At 43.1% G+C, this 22,023-nt stretch overlaps 1 protein-coding gene across 2 annotated transcripts in view; it reads right to left on the bottom strand.

Annotated features, from left to right (window-relative positions):
• Ars2 (arsenic resistance protein 2) overlaps positions 1-22,023 on the bottom strand; it is an 842,642-nt gene that overhangs the window by 267,543 nt on the left and 553,076 nt on the right. The window lies entirely within an intron of this gene.

Raw genomic sequence — 22,023 nt, 5'->3', positions numbered from 1 at the left:
CCTTGGCTCCTAGATAGTGAAGAAAATTTTTAAAATTCAAATCCTTAAACTGTTCCTGCCCCAGCCGGGATTCGAACCTGGGTCCATCAGGACTGCAGGCTGCCTCTCTACCGATTCAGCCACTGCCATTCTCTGCAATCAACACCAAATCATCAGGATACATCACCCACAGAAGTCCATTTCTGAAGTCATGTGAGAGGCTTCAAGTACCGTGATAAACAATACTGGGCTCAAGAGTGATCCCTGATGCACACCAACATCAATGGAAAACTCCTCTCTCAAATATCTGTTCATCTTAACCTGGGTGCGAGCACCGACATACATGGCCATAACCATCCTCATCAGCCACTCCTTGATCCCAAGCTTTCTCATTGACCACTTCACCACTTCTCTAGGGACTCTGTCAAAGGCCTTCTCCAAATCAACAAAAACAAAGTACAGTTCCCTTTTCTCTCCTATGTATTTTTCGTGATGCTGTCAAATAATGAATATGGCATCAGTGGTCCCTTTGCCTAGCATGAACCAAAATATTCACTCTTTCTCCAATCATACCTTCTAAAGCTCTCTCCATTACCTTCATTATCTGATTCTAAAGCTTTATGCCTCTATAATTTCCTCCTTCCAGGGCATCATCCTTGCCCTCATACACATTTATAATTACACTCTTCAGCTAATAATCTGGGGCAACACACTCATATATAATCACATTTATCAAATCAGTGACTAACCCCACTCCTGTATTTCCTAAGGCTTTCAACATTTCGGCAGTCAACCCAGACACACCTGCTGCTTTCCCCACTTGCATCCTGCCTATTGCCCTGCTCAGAGTAGCAGCGTCAAACAAAGGCCAAGGGCCAAGCACTGGATCTGCTGGCTCCAAAACTTCCCTGTCCCAGTCAAACTCCTCATTCAACAACTGGTTGTAGTGTTCTCTCTAAGCGTCTTTAATATCCCCACTGTTCACCACTACCTTTCCTTCATCATTCTTCACACAATGCTCACCTATGATATCCCTATTCCCCTCTTCCTCTGATTTGCTACCTTCAATATCATATTCTTCCTTTCCCCACTGTTTAGGTTATCATGGAAAAGTCTCGGAGAATCAGACTTTGCTCTTTAAACCTTCTTTCTAGCCCTTCTAGCCCTACACTTGGCAGCCAAGTATTCCTCTCTGCTACCACCTTTTCTCCACTCCCGGTAAAGCCTTCTTTCCTCCTGAACTGTAGCTTCTACACCTTCATCCCACCACCAAATTACTTTATGTCTTGGTGGGCCCCTTGTCCATCCACACAATGAATTAATAACTCTCAATAGGTTGTTCTTGAGGGCTCTGTACTGTGCATTAACACTTCTTTCAACATCTCCCTGTTCAGCCACCACTCAATTCATCTCGCTATAGAAGGCATCCCTTACTGCTGCCTTACTGCTGGGTTTTTCAACTTCCATATGTTCCTCCTAGGTGCATAGGTCCTCTTTTTCATCACCTGCTCCTTAACCCCTACATGCCGGAGGTTTTCCAATGTCGCACGCTCCTCCCTACGGGAGATATCCATGACGGGAAAAAAAAAAACATTACTTCAAACCCTAATATCTGTCAAAACAGCTAGAGAAAAAATTAAAGATACATAAGACTCATCAACTCTTCTTCTTTCAAATGAAAGTATCCCCATGTCTCCAGGAGGTCCCATTGATGAGTAGGGAAATGTTAAAGTTCACAGGGTGGAGGGAAGAAGATTGCGGCTATACACGTCAACCGGCATTGCTCTGCACCCAAAATCATGATGGCTATACATGTCAGCCAGCGGTTAGGGGTTAAGCACAATGTCACATATCAATAATCTGTGTTGCAACACACTCCTCACTCCCTATAACTTTAACATCCTGCACTACCCTCCTATCAGCCCTCTTGCCCATGAAACAGTCTATCTGGTTGCTATTTCTCCCAGACTCGTATGTAATCAACCTACTCTCTCTTTTCCTAAAATAGACAATTATGTTCACTGTCTCCTCAAACTCTAGTATCCTTTCTTCCTCATTTCTTGTAACACATGCATATCCCCCATGTACTCCTTCATATCCTTCAGCTGCTTCACTACATGACCACTTAAGTCCCCTCCAAAAACTACAATCTCATCATCCCACATGCAACTTACTACACATATTAGGTCATCCCAGAATCTATCCTTCTATATCTCATCCAAGCCTGCCTGTGGAGCATATGCCAATATAAACGCAAACATAATTCCACCAAACAAAATATTCACTACAATTATCCTATCACTTACTCTCACTACATTCATGACATATTCCACCCATTTCTCCCCAACCGACAGACCCATACCACCCTATCCATCTGCCCAACTCTTCCAAAATAATTTGTAATGTGCATTCCTCCTAGCAATCATTCTGGCTGATCCTCCTCTGTACCTGACTTCCTGCACACATCCCACATCCACCCACCCCCTCCTCAATGCTCCAATTACTTCCCCCACTCTACCCTTCAAACTTCCCACATTCCATGATGTCACTCTGATCCTCTTGGATGATTTAGTTTCCTCAGGCTTGCTTGGAGGATCTTTCCTTCTAGTTATAAATTGGTAAGACTAAATAATGGGGAGAGATGTACCACAGGCTCCACCCACCTGCACAGTCCCAGGCCAAGGCGCTGGATCTAGGACCCATAACCAGTGCTGGGCAGGTGCGCAAACACTTGCGCAAAGCGTACTTGCGCACCCTTGCGCTCCGGTGATATCGTTTGCCATGAGACCGTGTGCAATTTTGCGATTGCACACATGAAAAGGCAGGTGCGCAAGCGCAACTAAGTTTGCGCTTGCGCACCTGCCTTGCGCACCTGCCCTGTGGATTGTGCACTGCGCAATCCAAGGGACACGTGGTCTTGGGAGCTTCCCGCATGGCTGGACAATGGATGGGGGAGGTTGGGGCGGGTCGCGAGGGTGGGTTTGGTGGGGGGGAGGCGGGAGGGAAGGGGGTAGTAGCATTTCTTAATATGCTTCAACAGAGATAATGTAGTTTTAATATTTTTAAAATTGTTATTATTAGTAAATAATAATAAATACTGTATACATTATTTATTAAGATTAGCATATGCAATTCCTTAAAAAAAACATTAAAACATATTATTTAAATCAAATATCCACAGCCTAATAATTTATTAGGCTGTGGATATTTGATTTAAATACTGTTTTCATGATTTTTTATTTTTTGTAACGAATTACATATGCTATAGTATATCTATATTGAATTATTAAATAAATTATCTTGAGAAAAGACAACAGAGGGAGAGAGATAAAGAGCTTTATTCTGAGAGAGAGAGAGAGAGAGAGAGAGAGAGAGAGAGAAATAAATACGGGAATGGCAAAGGAGCGTCCCTTCCCTCCTCTCTCTCTTATTCTCCATTCCCTCCCTCCTCTGTTGGAGAGAGAGGGAGAGGGAGAGGGAGAGGGAGAGAGGGAGAGAGAGAGAGAAAGAGAGAGAGAGAGAGTTGATGATACAGTAATCACGTGATCTTTGCCAATGCCTTGGTAAATATAGGCTGTTTTTCCCGGACAATGACCTACTGTACCTCAGTCACCGCGGGTGGTGGGCAGGTTGCTAATTTAGTAATTTATCTAATTATACCAATATATATTTTACAGTAATTCCCACAAATATATGCAAATGATTTGTGCTAGCGCTTTGCGACATTGCACAAGCTAAATATTAGACTGCACGCTTGTGCAAATTACAAATAATAGAAAATAATAATAATAAATAAAAGTAAGTAGGTATGCTGTTTTATTTAAATATCTCAATATTTTTCAGTAATTCCCAAAATTATATACAAAAGGTTTGCGCTTGCGCTTTGCGACATTGCGCAAGCTAATTATTTGTCAGATTGCGCTTTGTGCTTGCGCAAGGTCCTTCTTCATTTGCACTGCCCATAACCCACCAGCCGTAAGCAGTGGCTGTGTAAGTAGCCTTGGGGCACCCTGCCAAGGCAGCTACATGGACACCCGCCAAGTGTGCCTTGGCACTGGAACTACCCTGCCATTATACACCCATTGATAGGGCAGCCTCCTGGGGTGTTTCTTCTGGGCTCAGGTCCCTCTCTATTTGGTGGAAACGGCAGCCTGGGAACCGCAATGCCCTGTACCCTCTAGCACAGGTTGAACCCGATCTCATCCTGTCACCAAAATCTATGAAGCAGAGCCCTTGTCATGTCTTCCCACAACAGGTCCACCACTAGGTAGCAGGAGCAAAGTTTTCTGGCCTTATGCCTTTGCTGGCATCAAGCCCTGTGATGTAGTGGGATATGTTCCATGATGTAAAGCGTACGTAAAGTAGTGCATAAGATAGTTAGAGGAAAGTGTTTGGGAAAGTGTCACACTGAAAAGGTCAGGAAATGGGGATGGTCCAATAGCCAGTGAAATGGGAGCATCAGTTCTCTCTATCACCAGCATTCCCACTCCTCTTGGGAATATGACCCTGATTAGCTGGTGCTACAGCCTACTCCCTACACCAACTAAAGAAATCTTAATGTCAGCCATGATGATGTCAGAGGGGGGAAGTGATGGAAGAACAGGACCGGAACGTCTAAGGTGGAACTGGAGAAGAAAGTCTGAGCGAAGAGTTCTGCTTTATCAGTAGAAGGGTCATCAGAGTGGAAAAGAGGAGGGAAGGATGATGAGGTAAAGTTGTTGGAGTGATTTTTGGCGAGATGCCAGAAGGAGCGGGAAGAATTAGAGTCAGAGAGTTCAGAGGAATTAGCCCTTCCATCCATCCATCTTCCAATCCTATGTTGCCCCATGAAGAGCATAGGAGCCCAGCACTAGGCATGTTGGTCCTGACATTTAAGATGAGAGTGACCAGCCTCACTCATCCCTAGTGGCATTACATGAGCAATAAACCCCACCCTGTGGATATAAACCTTCACCAGCTCAATCCGATTGGAGCACCTTCATTACCCACTAAATCACCAGGCGCCATAACTTGGTTATATGGTTACCACCCAGCATAGCAAATTGTTTCCCGGTGTAGCCTACAGGAAACCACTTGGCCTGTCACTCAGAGTAGAGTCACCCACAGGCAGAATGAAAAGGAAAGAAAGACAGAAGAGGGAATGCAAAGTCACCCGTAGGCAGAAGGACAAGGAAATGAAGGAAAGAAAGACAGAAGAAGCTGGAAGGAAAGAAGGATGGAGGAGAGGAAAGGGCAGACGCCCAAGCGCAGCACTGCATCAAGTGAGTGGATGGTGAGCACCCCAATCAGTATGAATGAAATTATTTGTAGCACGGTGAAGAACAGACTTAGCACAATTCCAGGCAGAAACATATAAGAGATGAGATTCAGTAGGTTGGCTCCAGTACCTTTTGTAGGCCTACTTCTTGCTGTGGACTGCAGTAGAACAAACGTGATTGAACCATGGTTTTTTTCATTAGTCACAGGATATGAGAAAGGAATGTATGCTTCCATGCCCATGCACAAGGCACAATCAGGTGGCTCTCGGCCATGAAATTAAGGGAATAAATTCCCCATGCTAGACCTTGATAGATCATATACCTCTGCTAGGTGACAGGAGAACGCTACCTCTCCCAGCAAGGTAGCTACCCGGGCAGGGCGCGAACTCTCGACCCTATGGTCTTGAGTCAAGTGCTCTATTACTGAGCTACCCTGCCCCCTGTTAGACATGGAAGCAATAATCATTCCAGTGAAAATAAGTCAGCTGTATTGAGGTCCAAAAAGGGGATGATGGTTACAGAATGCTGACGCAATTTCCGAGTCAGAAGTTTCAGTATTTCACACACAAAAAAGTATCACTTTACTTAACCCCTAAAGCCTATTCATCATCAACCAATGGTTTCAGACAAGGTAAGTTCAGTCTGATCCACACTGATTTAGTAGAAGCCAGAAAAAACTGGGAAATGGTTGCCACACCTCTCTGATGATGTAAATGGAAGCTAACAAAAGAGAACAACAATATCTGGTGGTGCCTGGCATAAGTGGTCCCCTAGATGTGGTGGGAGGCCCCCCCCCCCTGGTTATTTCTCCATCTCCTTCTACCCACTGGATCCTCCTCTCACTGTCTCCTCCCACCCAAATCTCCCCCATACCCCCTCTACACCACTGTGGGGGTGTGTAGCAGGCCCACCCCCCCTTCACCTCAGCCTGGGACAGCCTAGTGTTGGAGGTGTGAAATGCCTATATTTATTCTGGCTAGACAGATGTAAGTAGATTTTTTTTTTTTTTTGTTCAGTTATTTCATTTATTTATATTGTATTATCATTATGTTTTTTCTTCATTTATACATTTCAATATATGTATAAATATTTGTCTTATTGAATGATTTACTTATGCGGTGAATTGATATATTTTTACTTTGCATGCAAAGGTAATTTTTCCCCCTTCTTTTATGCATACTCATACAGCTTGTTTCATGCCTGGGCAAGTGTTTCACATTAATTTGGGTGATTTTTGTAAGGTTACCGGTATGTGGCGAAAAATATGCATATGCCAAAGTGTTCCTATTTTCATTCAGACGCAATGGGTAACTACTAAAATATTTGACGGTTAGCTGTGCGGTAACCATTAAGCCTATGGGACTGAGACTGGCATTTTCAGGTTTGTAAATTCAAGCTCTTCAAATCGGTAAGAGAAAATTTTACCTTAGTAGAAGCTGAAAAATCGATGCCTTTTTGCGGCTGGGGTGACAGTCAGGCCTGGAGATTTGCAGACTCCAGGGGTTAATATTGTACACTGCAATATTTCTTAAGCACTTGCACTGTTATCTTCCTATAACAATGGTGTCTGAGTCTTTCCTACACAAAATAAAATGAAAGGCAAAGATCACAGCCAATGTAAACACTGGGCGGGCATCTTGGCTCAGTCAGGTGTGTAGTGGCCCAAAAAGGGGACGATGGTTACATAAGGTTGACACGATCTCCAAGTCACAAGTTTCAATACACAAAAAAGCAACAATTTATTTAATATTCCATGCTGTACTATGTGTTAAGCATTTGCACTGTCATCTGATGATAACAAAAGTGTTTCAGTGCCCTTTCATGGAAGAGTAGGGGCCCAAAAAGAGGATGATGATTACATAAGGCTGAGATGATTTCCAAGTCACATGTTTTGGTATTTCACTTACAAAAAAGCATCCCTTCACTTAATTTAGCACACTGTACTATTTGTTAGACACTTGCACTGTTATCTGGAGAGAAGAGTGGTGTTTTAGTAGCATTTCATGTGCAAAATAGAATCAAAGGCAATGATTACTGCCAACATAAACACTGGGTGACCATTTTGGCTTGAGCGCGTCACCATGTCCGCACATGATTCTCGGAGGTGGCTGTTGAAAGTATCGTTGTACCGAAATTATGATTAATTTTTCAATGCTGTACCGAGACAGAGTATTACTTTTTAATTATCATTGCAACGATTTATCACACAACGAGGCATTGTAAAACGAGGCTGCTTTGTACTATTGCGGACAGGAGTTCTTAACCACCCTCGTCCAGCCAACCTGTGTATGTGGCAGCGTCGCATTCACGAGCACAGAAGTTGCCTTCGATGCATTTCTGTCGAAAAATATTCCTTCAGCTTTGGGCCTGTACTAATGGATAAAGCAATAGTAATATTTATTTTGTAGGTTTGACTCTGATAACACGAATATATCATACTGATTATTTAATAACTTTTTTCTCGGACAGAGCCAAGCAAGTGATAAATATGTATATTTGGTTCCACTCTACGACTTCCTGTAGGTCTGAACCAGCGAACACAGAGTGAACAAGTTCGAAGCATTCATTTGGAGAGAGAGAGAGAGAGAGAGAGAGAGTAGCAGGTGCCCGTGAATTTTAGAGGAATGAGGTGCTCAACACAGTTAAACAGGGGTTTTTCCTTTCGTTTCGGTTGGCTTTGTATGCTTAAGTGGCTAAATGAAGGTAAATTATGAAATATAATAACTGGATGACACAGTGGTAATAGGGTCTGGCTAATAGTTGTTTGGTGCAAGGTGTGCACTGTGCAGTGGTAAGCCTAATTCCAGGCAATGGTCGCTGTTAAAAGTTGGATGTTTTAGGTCCCATTCATTTTAAATATTTCCATGTGCGTTTACAGTACGTGCATGCCCCTATGGACCTATTTTCACCCCATGAATATTTTTATCAATGGACATTTTCACCACTCGGAGCACAATCCCTTATGGACCTATTTTCCTTAGACTTTTTTTTTTTTTTTTCATACACGCCTACTTCCCTACGTAACCTATTTTCCCCCAAACTAATTTTCCCCATTTATGTATTTTCTCCCCACGGACCAATTTTTCCGTCGACCTTGAATCTCTCTATGAATGCAGGTTTCCTACATGATCGTATACCCATGGATGTATTTTTCACATTGAATCTATTTTCCCCATAAACCTGTTACCCGACGTGGTTATATCACCCACTGATGCGTGCAGTTGAAACACAGACCTCTTAACCAACAGACGTATTGCTCGATGGACCTGTTGTAACTCACTGGATATATATACCTACTTCAGCATGATTCCGGAATAATATCCCCTGTGGACCGATTTTCCCAACTCGGATATTAACTCAATTCACCTAATCCCAGTGACCTGTTTTCCCACAATCCGTTCATCCATCTACACACCCACCCATCAACGCACATATCCACAACCTTACTCAATACAGTATGTCTCAAAAGTAGGACGACACAATCCCGTCTCTTGCCTTGTCCTAAAGGTAGCCCCACCACCTACCTCACTTAACCCCTTAACCCGTACACCGCGGGCATGTTTATCGATGTTTTGCGTGTGTCGCGGGGTTATTCGGGCTCCGACAGACTCTCAAAAAATATTTGCCAAAAATCAGTTATTAGTCCTAGAATATTAAAATTATATATGCTTATGGCATATACCTTCAGCTTTCTCCTGGAATGTTTGTTGAGCGTTCGTCAGTTACCGTAGGACTTGTGGAGACCTCTGAAGTTGGGTAACGAAGTCTCCACTTTACACTTCCCGACAACCTGTAATATGATTACCACAGCCAGATATTAACACTATAAACACTACTCTATGATTTTCAAGTAGTTTGGGATCCATACTCCAAAAAAAAAAAAATCACTGTGAAAGCAATGAAAATTATGAGCGCGTCTGACCACCGCACTTGAACTAGTTCGCTCTTGGTACTCTGTCATTTATTATTCATAAAACCCCTCACACTTTATATTTCTATTACTATATAACACTTATATATATCTACAGTCTTTATCCATAAGTTTCCTTCAGTAGTATTAGTTTATTGTCACTGTAGGGATTCAATTTCTTTCAGTAAAATACGTAGCATTCACTTTCTCGTCCTGTATACTGGCATTGAGAGTGAATGTCACTTTCATCTTCACTCTCATAACTCATAGTATTCAGACATGCTATAGTGAAACTTTCACTTTCATTACTCCTAGGGTATATACTCGTATTCTTATAATACTACTCATTTACATTTCTATTTACGTTCTCTATTTTATTTACATTATTTACATTTCTATTTTATTTACACTGTGTTATGCCCTGTCACTTGAAGTAACTTATAAAACTATTTTCCATTGTTCACGTATATTTACATTCATTACTTTCACTTGCTGTTTACACATTATTTACAATTCCACTTGCACTGTTTTACTCAATAGAAAGATCGTAGTCACTCTTTTATCAATTGTCAGCCCTTTACCTCTTTCCACACGAGGTTTAGTAGGGGGTAAAGGTCACAGGGCCCTTTGCATGGGGGTGAAAAAAGGCCCTGAAGTCAGCAAGAGGATGAGCCGTACCTCCTCTTCGGAAGATGAGAGAGAACTGATAAAGGAAGGCCGGCCCGGGTTGAGGCCTACTTGGGGGTTATTCAGTACTACCAATGTTAGCTCTTGAAACAGCTATGTATTTCACTGAAATGATTGGCAGGAAATCTAGACAATACATTATAAATTAGGTAGTTCCAGGTGAATGTAAATATCACTTAGGCTTCTCCCTTCCCTCCTTATACGTATATTTATTACGAAAATAGATTATATGGCATATTTCAAGGGGAAAAAACAGCGAAAATTAGCGAACGAGTGCCCGTGAGGTGTTGTCAGGTGATAATTAGCCAATTCCAGGTGTATGGCACTCTCACTTACCTTATTTCTTTTTTGTATATATTATTTGGTACAGTATAAGAATAGGGCATAGGGCTTATTTCAATGGATGAAATCAGTGAAAAATTCCAGGGAAGATTTACTTAGCGTAGCACGGCCGGGCAGCCGAGAGGATAGTGTAATGGAGGGGGGGTAGGGAGGGGAGTCAAGAACGGGGAGAAATGGCTAAATTGTCAACAATGGATGGGAGTACAGATGAGATTAGGAGTGCTGACTAGTGTTGGACATTGGCAGTACTGATAGATGATACAAGCCCCCACTTGGAAGCCCGGGTGAATTCAAAATAACACAGAATCACAAAAGCGACGCCCCGCGGTATGATCCCTTGCTCCCAAGCGTCACGAAAGTGACGCCCCGCAGTGAAGGGGTTAAACGTGGATCGTCTCATTTGCGACGCTCGGCCAAAAGGACATAACGGCGGATCATCGCGTTTGCGATTCTAGTAAATTTTGAATAACCGCGGGCAAGCAGGCTCTAGCTGGTATTGTCTATCAGTACCGCCACCCTTGAGCTACTTTTAGCACACTTGACCTTTGTACTACTGACCTTGGTTGTTGCCAAGTTTCATTTTTTTTACCCACCCACGCACCGCTGCCCGGCCCTCCCTCGTCGTGTGATATGGCAGCGCGCGGATGGCTCATACGTGTCAATCTGCGCCTTCCTCTCGCAAGCACTTTATGCTATTTGGAAACGCTTGTTTCCCCAGTTGTCACACTAGCATTTTTTCGCGCGGTTTGCCCCTGTTTAGTGTCAGTCCACGCGAATCTTTCAAGGTGACACCATGTCCAACTCAAGCTCTTCCGAGTCTGTGCCTTCCAGCCCTCCGAAAAAGGGTTTTGTGACCTCCACCCCGTACAAACCCTTACAAGGAACTGCTAAGGGACTTAGTGACTCGGCTATAGCTAGTGAGTTATTGAAAGCGTCCATGGATTATGGAAGTGACGTCAGTGTATTATCTAGCCTGGCAGAGTCGGACACGCTATCGAGTGCTGAGTCTGAGATGCCAGAAGTGACTATTCCTGTGCCAAGCACCTCAACAGGAAAGGCTCCTGTGAAAAGGGGCCTAGTGTATGGAAAGGGGGCCAAGAGGAGAAGTGGTGACCCAGCTTCCCAGCCATTGTCCCCTACACCACATCACGCCACCGCCAGCATGCCACGGACTCCCAGCCCCATTCTCTCGTCGTCATCTTCAGCTGCCCTTTCTCCGGAGTCTTCGGAGTCGCCTTCACCACCTCGGAAGGGAAGTAGGCAGTCTAGTTTACGTAGAGGTTTCCGTAGGCCCAGTGTTCGTGCTAGTAGGGCTAGAACTTTGTCCCCTAGTGTAAGACTAGCTAAGGTTACTAGCACTAGGCAACTCGCCAGTCACGCCACCGCGAGTGACCTTGAACCTTCAGCTTATCTTCCCACCACCACCACCACTACACCGACACGACCTAGGACAGCCTCTGCCTCACGCACTGCCTCACCGCCTGCCTCACCCACTGCCACACGACCTGCCTCACCCACCGCTGCCCCCAGCACCTCCCAGCCTAGGCAGGGCACTCTGGATGCCTTCGTGTGGTCAGAGGGCTCAGATTTTGTGCCGGAAGATCTGCCCTTTGATGCCAGTGGGTGTGGAATACAGGCTGACTTCCCTGTCCCAGAGGATGGTGAATGCTTGGACTACCTGTTGGCCTTCCTGGATAACGAAGCAATGGAGCAGATTTGTACCGAGACGAACAGGTACGAGGGGCAATCTGCTGCAGTTCGTGAAGGAGAAGGTGAAGCTGCAATGCCATCCACGTCGCGGATGGCAACATGGGTTCCTGTAACGATCAGGGAACTGTTTGTATTTATTGGTTTGATGTTATTGATGCCCCACAATTGGAAGCATAAGCTCGAGGAATACTGGAGTTCAGACGATCTTTGCCCCATACCCATCTTCAATAAATACATGAGTCGCGATCGTTTCAGGCAACTCATGACTTACCTTCACTTTGCGAACAATGATGAGCCTTCCCAAACTGACCCATTATGGAAAGTGAGGGGAATCCTGAACTTGATCAAGGATAAGTTTACGAGGTTCCTGCGCCCCTTCAAGAAAGTTGTGATTGACGAGTCCTTGGTTTTGTTCAGGGGCCGTCTTCGGTTCGTGCAGTATATTCCTAGCAAACGCCACCGCTTTGGAATAAAGTTTTTCGTGCTCTGCGACTGCAAGACGGGGTTCATCTTAGACTTCGTTATTTACACCGCCAGCAATGTGGACTTGGACAAGACTGACCCCCTTGGATTCTCTGGTTCTGTGGTGAAAGTGCTGTTGGAAAAGTACTTTGGCGGGAATCATGTCCTGTATACGGACAATTACTATACAGCTCCAAAACTCGCCAAGTACCTTTCTGAACACGGCGTCGGATCATGTGGCACTGTCCGTAGCAATAGAGCACACTACCCTGCCTTCCCCGAGGCTGAAAGATCAAAGCGGGGAGACGTGCACCTGAAGAAAACTGACAAGATGCCGGCGATCAGGTGGGACGATAAGAGAATCGTGAATGTGCTCACCACAGTTCACAAGGGGGAAATGCTGGCCACAGGGAAGGTCGACAGAAGGACTGGCGAGCCTGTGATGAAGCCTGATGCTGTTATTGACTACAACGTCAATATGCGGCTGGTGGACAAGTCTGACATGATGATCGGAGAGATAGACTGCCTGAGGAGGAACCGTCGCTGGTACAGGAAGGTGTTCTTGTACTTGCTTGATATGTGCATGCTGAACGCCTTCATCCTGTATAAGATCAATAACAGGAAGCCAGCAAACTACTCTCTCCGACGATTTTCAAAGACTTGTGTGTACCAGCTGCTTCAGCATTTTGGGCAGGTACTGCCATCAGGTCCCAGGCGCCACCCACACACACCTCCAGACCGCCTACAGTGTCAGGCCTACCTTCAGCGACACCGCCTGAAGCCACTGCCTGCCACTGCCAAGAGGGGAAAAGCACTCAGGAGGTATCATGTGTGCAGCCACACTACCAGGCAGGACAGAACATTTAGGCGCACCTCCTTGCAGTGCAAAGAGTGCAAAATTCCCCTCTGTGCTTACCCGTGTTTCTTTGACTACCACAGCCTGACTAGATATTGAAAATAAGGGTAAGAATCTTGAAAATAATACTGAGAGTGACAGTGATACTAGTGTTTAGTTTTCTTTTACGTACTGACAGTGACAGTCTGATGAGTGTAAACTTGTGTATGTACTTGTAAAAGCACTGACAGTGACAGTGTTTTTTTGTGTAAATAATTGTACATAGTAATAATATAAGTATTGCGAGTGACAGGCACTCCAGTGTAAGAAGTTGAAAGCATATGTTTCTATTCTATGTTCTGACAGTGACAGTTTGTTGTGTAGAAAATATTATTTTTATAACAATGGACAGTGACACTGATGATTAAGGCAAAAAACTGACAGCTAGAGTGAAAGTGAGCGATAGAAATGAAGTGCGAGTGGCCGACCGGAGCGAGAATAAAGTGCCTGCCGTAAGGCTGAATAAACTCGCGCCGCGGTGGTCTTCCTCATTCCTGCTTCACAATACTGGCAGTGACAGTGATTTTTAGGGCCGTAATAGTGCCAAGCGAGCCTTTGCGAAGTACCATGAAGGAAAATAATGTAGTATACGTGTTTTTAGCCGTGAAAAGGGAAATGTGTGTTCAGTGACGGGAAGATCACCGCCGCGCTGCATGTTGGCCGTGCGCTCCGTTCATTATAGCCTTATTTTCAGTGCTTATTGTACAAATACGGATTCCAAATTACCTGTACGTTGTTGTATAAAGTGTACTGTGACAGACTGAGGCTGTGGTAGAAAGAAAACCGGGTTTCTGGAGGTGTGAAAGTGAAGACTTTGTTACCCAACTTTGTAAGTCTTCACAAGTCCTTTGGTAGTCCACGAAGGCTCAACATCTGTCTTAGGAGAAAGCTGAATGTAAGTACTATATGCCATAAAAATTCTAATGTTCTAGGGTTAATCTCTGATTTTTGGCAAATATTTTCCCACAGGTACTCAGATCCCGCTACAACCACGCCACAGGGGGGGGATCGGCCGTACACGCCGCGTTTAAGGGGTTAAACAATGCACGAACCCCACTCCACCCCACTTAACCAGCCCAACAACCCTTTCCCTCCCTCTCGCCCACTCACTCCACCTAGTCCGCCTGTGAAACAACCAGCCTACACTAACCAATCCACCCACCCAGTTACCAACCTACCAATCCGCATATCATGCTCCACAAGTCAGATGACTCTCAATTCAACACACACACACACACACACGCACACACACACACACACACACACACACACACACACACACACAGAGGCGGGGTGGATTTCCTTATACGAAAGATGAGTCTCACCGCTTAACTCAGTCTGTCGATAGAAAATAGTACCGGGTACTCTTTACAGGGAGTTTGCCAGGTCATAGATAAGGGGCTTCATTCCGGCTACATACACATGATTTTATGCCATATGAGTAAATATGGTGCTCAAGCTAAACAGGGAATTTTTACTTTCGCTGATGACGAAGGAGTTTATTTATCCCAGGATAACGTCTCGTCGGACAAAATGAAAGATGGGTTTTATTCTGCGTAATGGCAGTTGACTTTGTCAAATAATTTGGCAGGCCGCGTAACTTCTGTTAGATGCCTTATGTTCGCATTTTTTTCTCTCTCTGGTGGTTGGCACCTGGAGATTTTTGGTGAACTCATAAGTATTTTTCTCATTAACTGGATATTTCTCTGTGGACAGAGAGGCAAATTACTTTCTTAAGCATAGCTTTTTGTTAAATCAACAGCATTTATCTCCTAATTCATTATTCCAACGAAAGCAATCCTAAATATATATATATATATATATATATATATATATATCACAAAGCAAGGCAAGTTTTAGTGACTGATGGAAGAAATACTCACACTGTGGCCTGTTTTCAATGGATCACAGGAACCCAGGGTTTCTCATCCCTTGCATTTTCCTGTGCCAGTCTGCCTCCACCTCATTATTCCAAAATTCACAGGCACCCACCATACACGCTCTCTCTCTCTCTCTCTCTCTCTCTCCTGCTTCGAACTTGTTCACTCTGTGTTCGCTGGTTCAGACCTCCAGGAAGTCGTGGAGTTGAACAAAATATACATATTTATCACTTGCTTGGCTCTATACAAGAAACAAGTTATTAAATAATCAGTATGATATATTTGTATTATCAGAGTCAAACCTACAAAGTAAATATTACTATTGCTTTATCCATTAGTACAAGCCCCAAGCTGAAGGAATATTTTTCGACAGAAATGCATCGAAGGCAACTTCTGTGCTCGTGAAAGCGACGCTGCCACATACACAGGTTGGCTGGACGAGGGTGGTTAAGAACTCCTGTCCGCAATAGTACCTGTGTTCATGTTTACTGGTGGTGACGAGTGTGGCGGTGGATTTGGCTGGGGCGATCATCAGCCTGTTGTCCTTGAGCCAAGTCTGCACTATGTTGTGGTAGTCCTGTTGCCATGTGTAACATGTGTCTGCAATGTGGTGTGCAGTTGTTACGGTGACGTCATCTGCATACGTCACATTGTTGGTGGGTGGCTGAGGTGTGGAAATATCATGCATGTATAAGTTGACGAGTATAAGGGAGAGAATGAAGCCCTGTGAAACTCCGTTTGGGAAATATCATGTTTGTGATGAATGGCTCGGGAATGTAGCATGTGCTTGTCTAGCAGATAAACAGTTGGCAGGCCAGCATCTGTTGTTATTTTCCCTGTTTGTAATGTAAATCTGTGATTAGTTTGCACTGAAGGATGTCACCAACTTTACTAATATCTATCCTTGTGAGGTGTTTGTGCTGTGTGTGTCATGGAATTAATACCATCAGATGACTCTCATGTGAAATTACTCAATAAAGTGTCTGTAAAGTGTAGTGCTATAAATGTGTTGTGATGGAACATGGGCAGTATAGGGTGTGGCTTTGTTGAGAATAAGGTGTTCAATAATTTTGAATGGTGTGTTAAGTACTGTGGTGTTAAGGGTGTCATGGGTCTGTATGAAGAGAGACACCTTGAGTGCTTGTTTGTTTTAAGCATAGTTTCTAAATATTAGGAATGCGATAGTGTGTGTCTGAACTGCTGCTAATATTTGTGATGACCTGGATACCTCGTGGTTCTAAATGTTTAAGGTGCAGGTTGCTGATGCCATCCGGCCCTGGGTTTATAAAGTTCTGTTTTCTTGCTAAGCTTCCATGTCTGTTCTGGAGTGAAGCAGGGTTTACCCTATGGTTGAATGTGAAGGACTACTAACATTGAGGAGACTGTTTTTCACTGTATGTTGGTGTTCTGACTTATGCTCATGCAGTGATGCACAAGCATGTATGTTTGTTCTTTGCCAGAAGGGATGTGTTGGGTGTTGTAAGTGATGGCAGCATGGATCTTGAAGTTGCCTGTTTGACTCTGTGAGACTGTTACATATTACGTAAAGCTGAGAGAGGTCTATGGAGTCATTAAATGCTGTTACAAAGGCCTTCCATTTTTTTTTTTCTTTGTACTAATTTTGTTCGATCTCATTATTTACTTCTTGCTGCTTTACAATGGTGTCTTGTATGTGTGGGACAGGGGAATTGTGGATAAGTCTGTTGCACTGTCTTATGCGACAGGCAATCTCTGGTGCCATGTTTGGATTATTATGTCTCCTGTTGCCTTGTGGAATGTGGTGCATGTCTGGATTGATGATGTAGTTGTTCAACTTTATATTGTATCTGTTAATGTTGGTGATGGGTGTGTTGTTTAGTATGCTGAAGTGTTGTTCTGCTTCTTCAGTGAATTCTGTCCAGTCTGCTTTCTTGAAGTTTGTGCACAGGAGGTGTGACCACTCTGGTTTGGATTGTGTTGTGTGTGTGAGAATGGTGGAGATGATCTGTTGCGAGTCTGGGTTCTGTTCACCATGTGGTGCTGAGTGAAAGCGTTGGCGAAGAGAATGTGATGTCTGGGGAGGAGGGGGTGTGGTTTGCCCAGTGTGGGATGAGGGTGTATTGTTAGGTGTCACTGAGAATGTGCATGTTGTTGAGATGTGGGGCAATGCCAAAGCCTTGGTGGTCATTTTGATTATGTCTGTACCAGGCAATGTTCAAGTCTCCATCAGTGATAGAGTTAGATGTCTGTGTTAGGGAGAGGAGCTGAGAGCTGCACTAAGCTGGTCCAGCATAGGAGGAGTCAGAGGGAATGTAATTGTTAAAAATGTTTATTTCTGGTTTGTGACCAAATCTGACTCTGAACAATTGTACAGTATTTCTAATGTTGTCTCATTCTGGAAAAGTGATTGTCTTACTTGTCTAGTACACCTCTCCCCCACTATTCGACAGGGATGCATTCCATTAAAAGTGGTTGAATAATGAATTGGTCGAATAATGAACCTATTTCTCCCGTAAGAGTTAAGAAATAGGGGGGGGGGGGGTTAGGTTCCTGACAACCTTTGTCATTCAAAAAATGTTAAAGAAAGATGGAAAAAATACCAATATTTATCATTTTACACATTTAATTTATAAAACAGAGGGAATGTTTTTGATCTACAGTAATCTTCCCAATATCCGATGTAATACAGCCAAAGACATGTCCGGGAAGTGGGTTTGTCTGGATACTGGGTTCCTGCCTCCTGGTCTGGTACTTATGGACCCTAACCCAACCTAACTTTGAAAGCAGCCTAAATAACTCCCTACCGGACAAGCATAGCACCTATTTAAGACCATGTTCACACAAATATCGGATATAGAGCATGAAATAAATGGAAAGGAACCAGAAAATGAGGAATTAGAAGTATGGAATATAATTAGCAGTGTACATGGTACTTACAGCATGTACAGTAATCCAGTGTTGTGCTGCACTTAATTCTTTGCACTGTGAGTTATAATTGTTTAATACTGCACCTTCTGTTCTTAATTGTGCCATATAAGTTTCAACCGCCAGTTTGCACTCCACACTTAATCCTTTGCACTCTAAAGCAGTGATAAGAAACAGGGAAGTGAGCATGGAAGTGAAAAAATTGCTACATGACAGTACTGTGATACCAACTCTAACGTATGGAAGTGAAGCTTGGAAGTTGTTGGAAGGATACAAGTCAAGAGTGAGAGCAGTGGAAATGAGTTATTTAAGAGGAGCCTGTGGAGTTACATGGAGAGACAGGCTGACGAATGAGGATATAAAGGAGCGTTGTGGTGTGGATGTGGATGTGATAGGAAGCGTTATGAGGAACACACTGAGGTGGTTTGGCCATGTGGAGAGGATGGAGGGTGAAAGACTGACGAAGAGAGTGTATATGAGTGAGGTGGAGGGGGGAAGAGGGAGGGGGAGGCCAAGGATGAGATGGAGGGATAGGGTGGAGAGGTATATGAGAGAGGGGGGTGTGAGTTGGGAGAAGGGCAGTGAAATGGCGGGGGACAGGGCGACGTGGAGGCGATTTGTTTGTGGCCACCCCAAACGGGATTGAGGCATCTGGCAATAGATAGATAGATCTACTTATGATGGTAGTTAAGCAGTAACTGGGGAGGGAAGGAACAGCAAGGGGCTGGCGGCTATGTGTAAACAGTTATTCGGCGACACGCACCAAGTTCAAATTACAGGTGGGAAAAAATTCATATTTTGTGTGTGTGTGTGTGTGTGTGTGGGGGGGGCATTTTGGGGTTCTGAAGGCCCAGGCCCAAAGTGTCCGGGTATTGGGCATCCTGATAATAAAGGGATTACTGTACTGTATTTTGTTCTAACACAACGATGAGGGAAAAACACAGTACAGTCATGGTCATAATCACCTATCCTCCGGTACCCTGTGCCTCAGACTGGCTCTTTTATGCATGCCAAGTCACAGTGGAATAAGGCAGGCTGAGAGGGAGGGGCCAGAGAGAAAAGGGAGGGCAACTGGGGGAACGAGAGAAGGTGTGTTGGTCGGGTAAGGGAGGGAAGATAGGGAGAATTAAATGCAAAGTAGTGGTCACATTATTTGTCCACTTCCTTTCATTCAGGGCATGATATAAAGGAGTTAATTTTTGGTAGATAATGCTGCATTACACCTTGTACAGTGGCATCAGATAACAAGCTTTAGAGTGGTGACATCAAGGGCTGGCTAGTGAAAGAAATATACTGACATGACAGATCAAACATTAGTGCAGAGCCATAAGTTTCCAGCACAAAACACTACTGCCTTGTCCACCAATTTGTAACTAGCCCTGTTTTGTAGGAGGAAAATATCATTCTAACGTGCTAAGAGAGTGTTGGCGTTGTTGGATGGCCTTGCAAACCTATACTGGCATGGATTCCATGCAACAAATTATGAGATATATTGTTATTATATCCAACTATGTGTAGAGACATCTGATTTATTTACCTTCTATGCACAATTATTTTGAACAGCCTTTTCATATAGAGATGCCATAAAATAGTTTACATGATGGTGACCATATAGAGGGAGTGTATACTGAGAGGATGATCATATTTATTGTGGACACAGCAATGTCAAAGATTGCATATGATATTAGTTCCAAAATTAATTATATGTAAGGGTAGAGCACATTTCTTACACAAACATTACAGACATCAATGCCAGCCAGATTTCATTCTGCGTCCCAAAGTCAAAATACATGGATAGGTCTAAACACAAATATCTGGCTCAGCACTAACATTTGATCTGTCATGTCAGTATATTTCTCTCATGAGCCAGCCCTTAATATCACAGCTCTAAAGGTTGTTATCTGATGCCACTGAACAAGATGTACAATAAGGAAGCAATTATCTATCAAATATTAACTCCTTTATATCATTAAAATAGGCAAATTATGTGACCACAACTTCGCATTTCATTCTCCATCCTCTACCTACCCTACCTCCCCTTCCTCACTCCATCCCCACACCATCACTCGTCCCCCCACCCATCTTCCCTTCTCTCTCTCGCCCCTTCCTCTCAGCCCCTCTTACTCCTATGTGGCTTGCCAAGCATAAAGGAGCAACCTTTGATGCATGGGGTATATGTACCGGAGGATAGGTGATTATTTATGACCATGACTGTGCATAAGGTACTACATCAGAATACACTCTCTCTCTCTCTCACACACACACTCAGTTTAGGCACAAAGAGACAACACACGTCACCTCACTCTGCACAGGCCTCCCTTGGCCACAATTGGCCACGCCTAAATAGTATCTTTATATGAGTCAAGCTCTGTACTAGGTTAAACTAAATGATGTTCTAATACTGTAAAGCAAGCATAAGTAAAAGGGTTGTCCAAATAACAGAATACATCCAATTAGTGCAAGAATCCGCTGACACAACGCACCATCAGCTGGGTGTTGTCTGCAACCAGGCTGGCAGCAGAAAGATGCAAACTTTAAGTAGAAATTACCTAAGTGAAAATTACCACAAGATGAGCACCATCTTTGGTAAAGTATATATGGAAGGAGTCAAGAGAAGGGAGAACAGCTAGAAAACAAGATGATGATTACCCAGAACTGGTTGAAATGGAAACATAAAGTAAATTAGTAGAGAAGGTGAATAAACTGGAGAAAACTTTTCAAAGTGAAATAGAGGAAATTAAGAAGCAATTATGCATACAGAAGGAAGAAAATGAAAAATTAATAAAGGAAGTACACAAAAAGGACATTTGATGAGCTGTCAGTCGAGGCAGGTTCACTTAGAAGGAAGATTAGTGAAACGGCAAAAACAATTGTCAACCATGAGAGTATTATGAAGGAGTTCATAAATCATACAGAGACAATTAGGCAAGCAAGCAGTCTGATAGACCAAAGCAGTGATATAGAAGATAACCCACGTGAATGCAGTAATGAGAAGTTGCAAAGATGACGTGGAAACTACATAAGCTGAAATGGTACAAGTAAGGAAAGGCATAGAAACAAAAGTTGAAGAAAAAAACATCTGAAAGGAAGTGAAAGAAATAATTAAAAACAACCTTAAACTGGTCAAAGATTCAGCTTACATCAACAAATCTGTAATAATCACTGGTATCGATGAAGAAGAAATAAGAAACAAAATTTTGAGACATAAAAAGGAGATGGCAAATATGATGAATATATTGAAGGAAGTATCAGAGGAAATCTGTGATAAAGACATAGAAGAACACAGAGTGTGAACACTCCAGAGGAAGTACTAAGAAATGCAAAGAAACTCATGGAAAGAGAGGAATTTAAAAAAGTATGGATAAAAAAATTTGTAACTAAAGAGGAATTGGGAATACTAAACAAGAAGAGAGAGGAAGCAAAAACAAAGAACGAGGGAATATCAGAGGAAGAAAAGAGTTTTTTACAAAGTAATTGGATTGCAGATACAAAACTGGTACATAACCAACAGGGAATAAAAAGAAGGAAAGAAGTAGACTCAAGCTATGGGAAGTATGTAAACACAATGATTATTATACTCAAATGTAGATGGAATGGCATCTAAAATATTAGGGATGAAAAACTATACCAAAGAAACAGAACCAAATATTATTTCCCTAACTAAATCAAAATTAACCCCAAAGATATCAAATGATACCCTAAATATAGGGAAATACAATATATGAAGAAGAGACAGACATTTAATAAAAGGAAGAGGAATTATAAATTTAACAAAGAAAAATCTACAAGTGAAAGAAATAGAACTAGATACTCCCTCACATGTACAACTGATTGCATTAGAGAGTAACACATCTGAAGGGAAAGTAACTGTGGCAAATTTGTACATGCCATCCAAAACAAACATCTGAGGCAAATATGAAGACATGGCAGAAAGTACAATTCAGAGATTAAGAACATTACTACAAAGAATGGAAGAGGAATCTAAAAGAATTATAC

This window comes from Coenobita brevimanus, chromosome 62, assembly GCF_032717465.1.
Source record: "Coenobita brevimanus isolate Jiangsu-jjx chromosome 62, ASM3271746v2, whole genome shotgun sequence".
NCBI classification, from domain to species: domain Eukaryota; kingdom Metazoa; phylum Arthropoda; class Malacostraca; order Decapoda; family Coenobitidae; genus Coenobita; species Coenobita brevimanus.
Note: the sequence above shows the minus strand (reverse complement) of the source record. Positions and strands in the feature narration are given on the sequence as shown.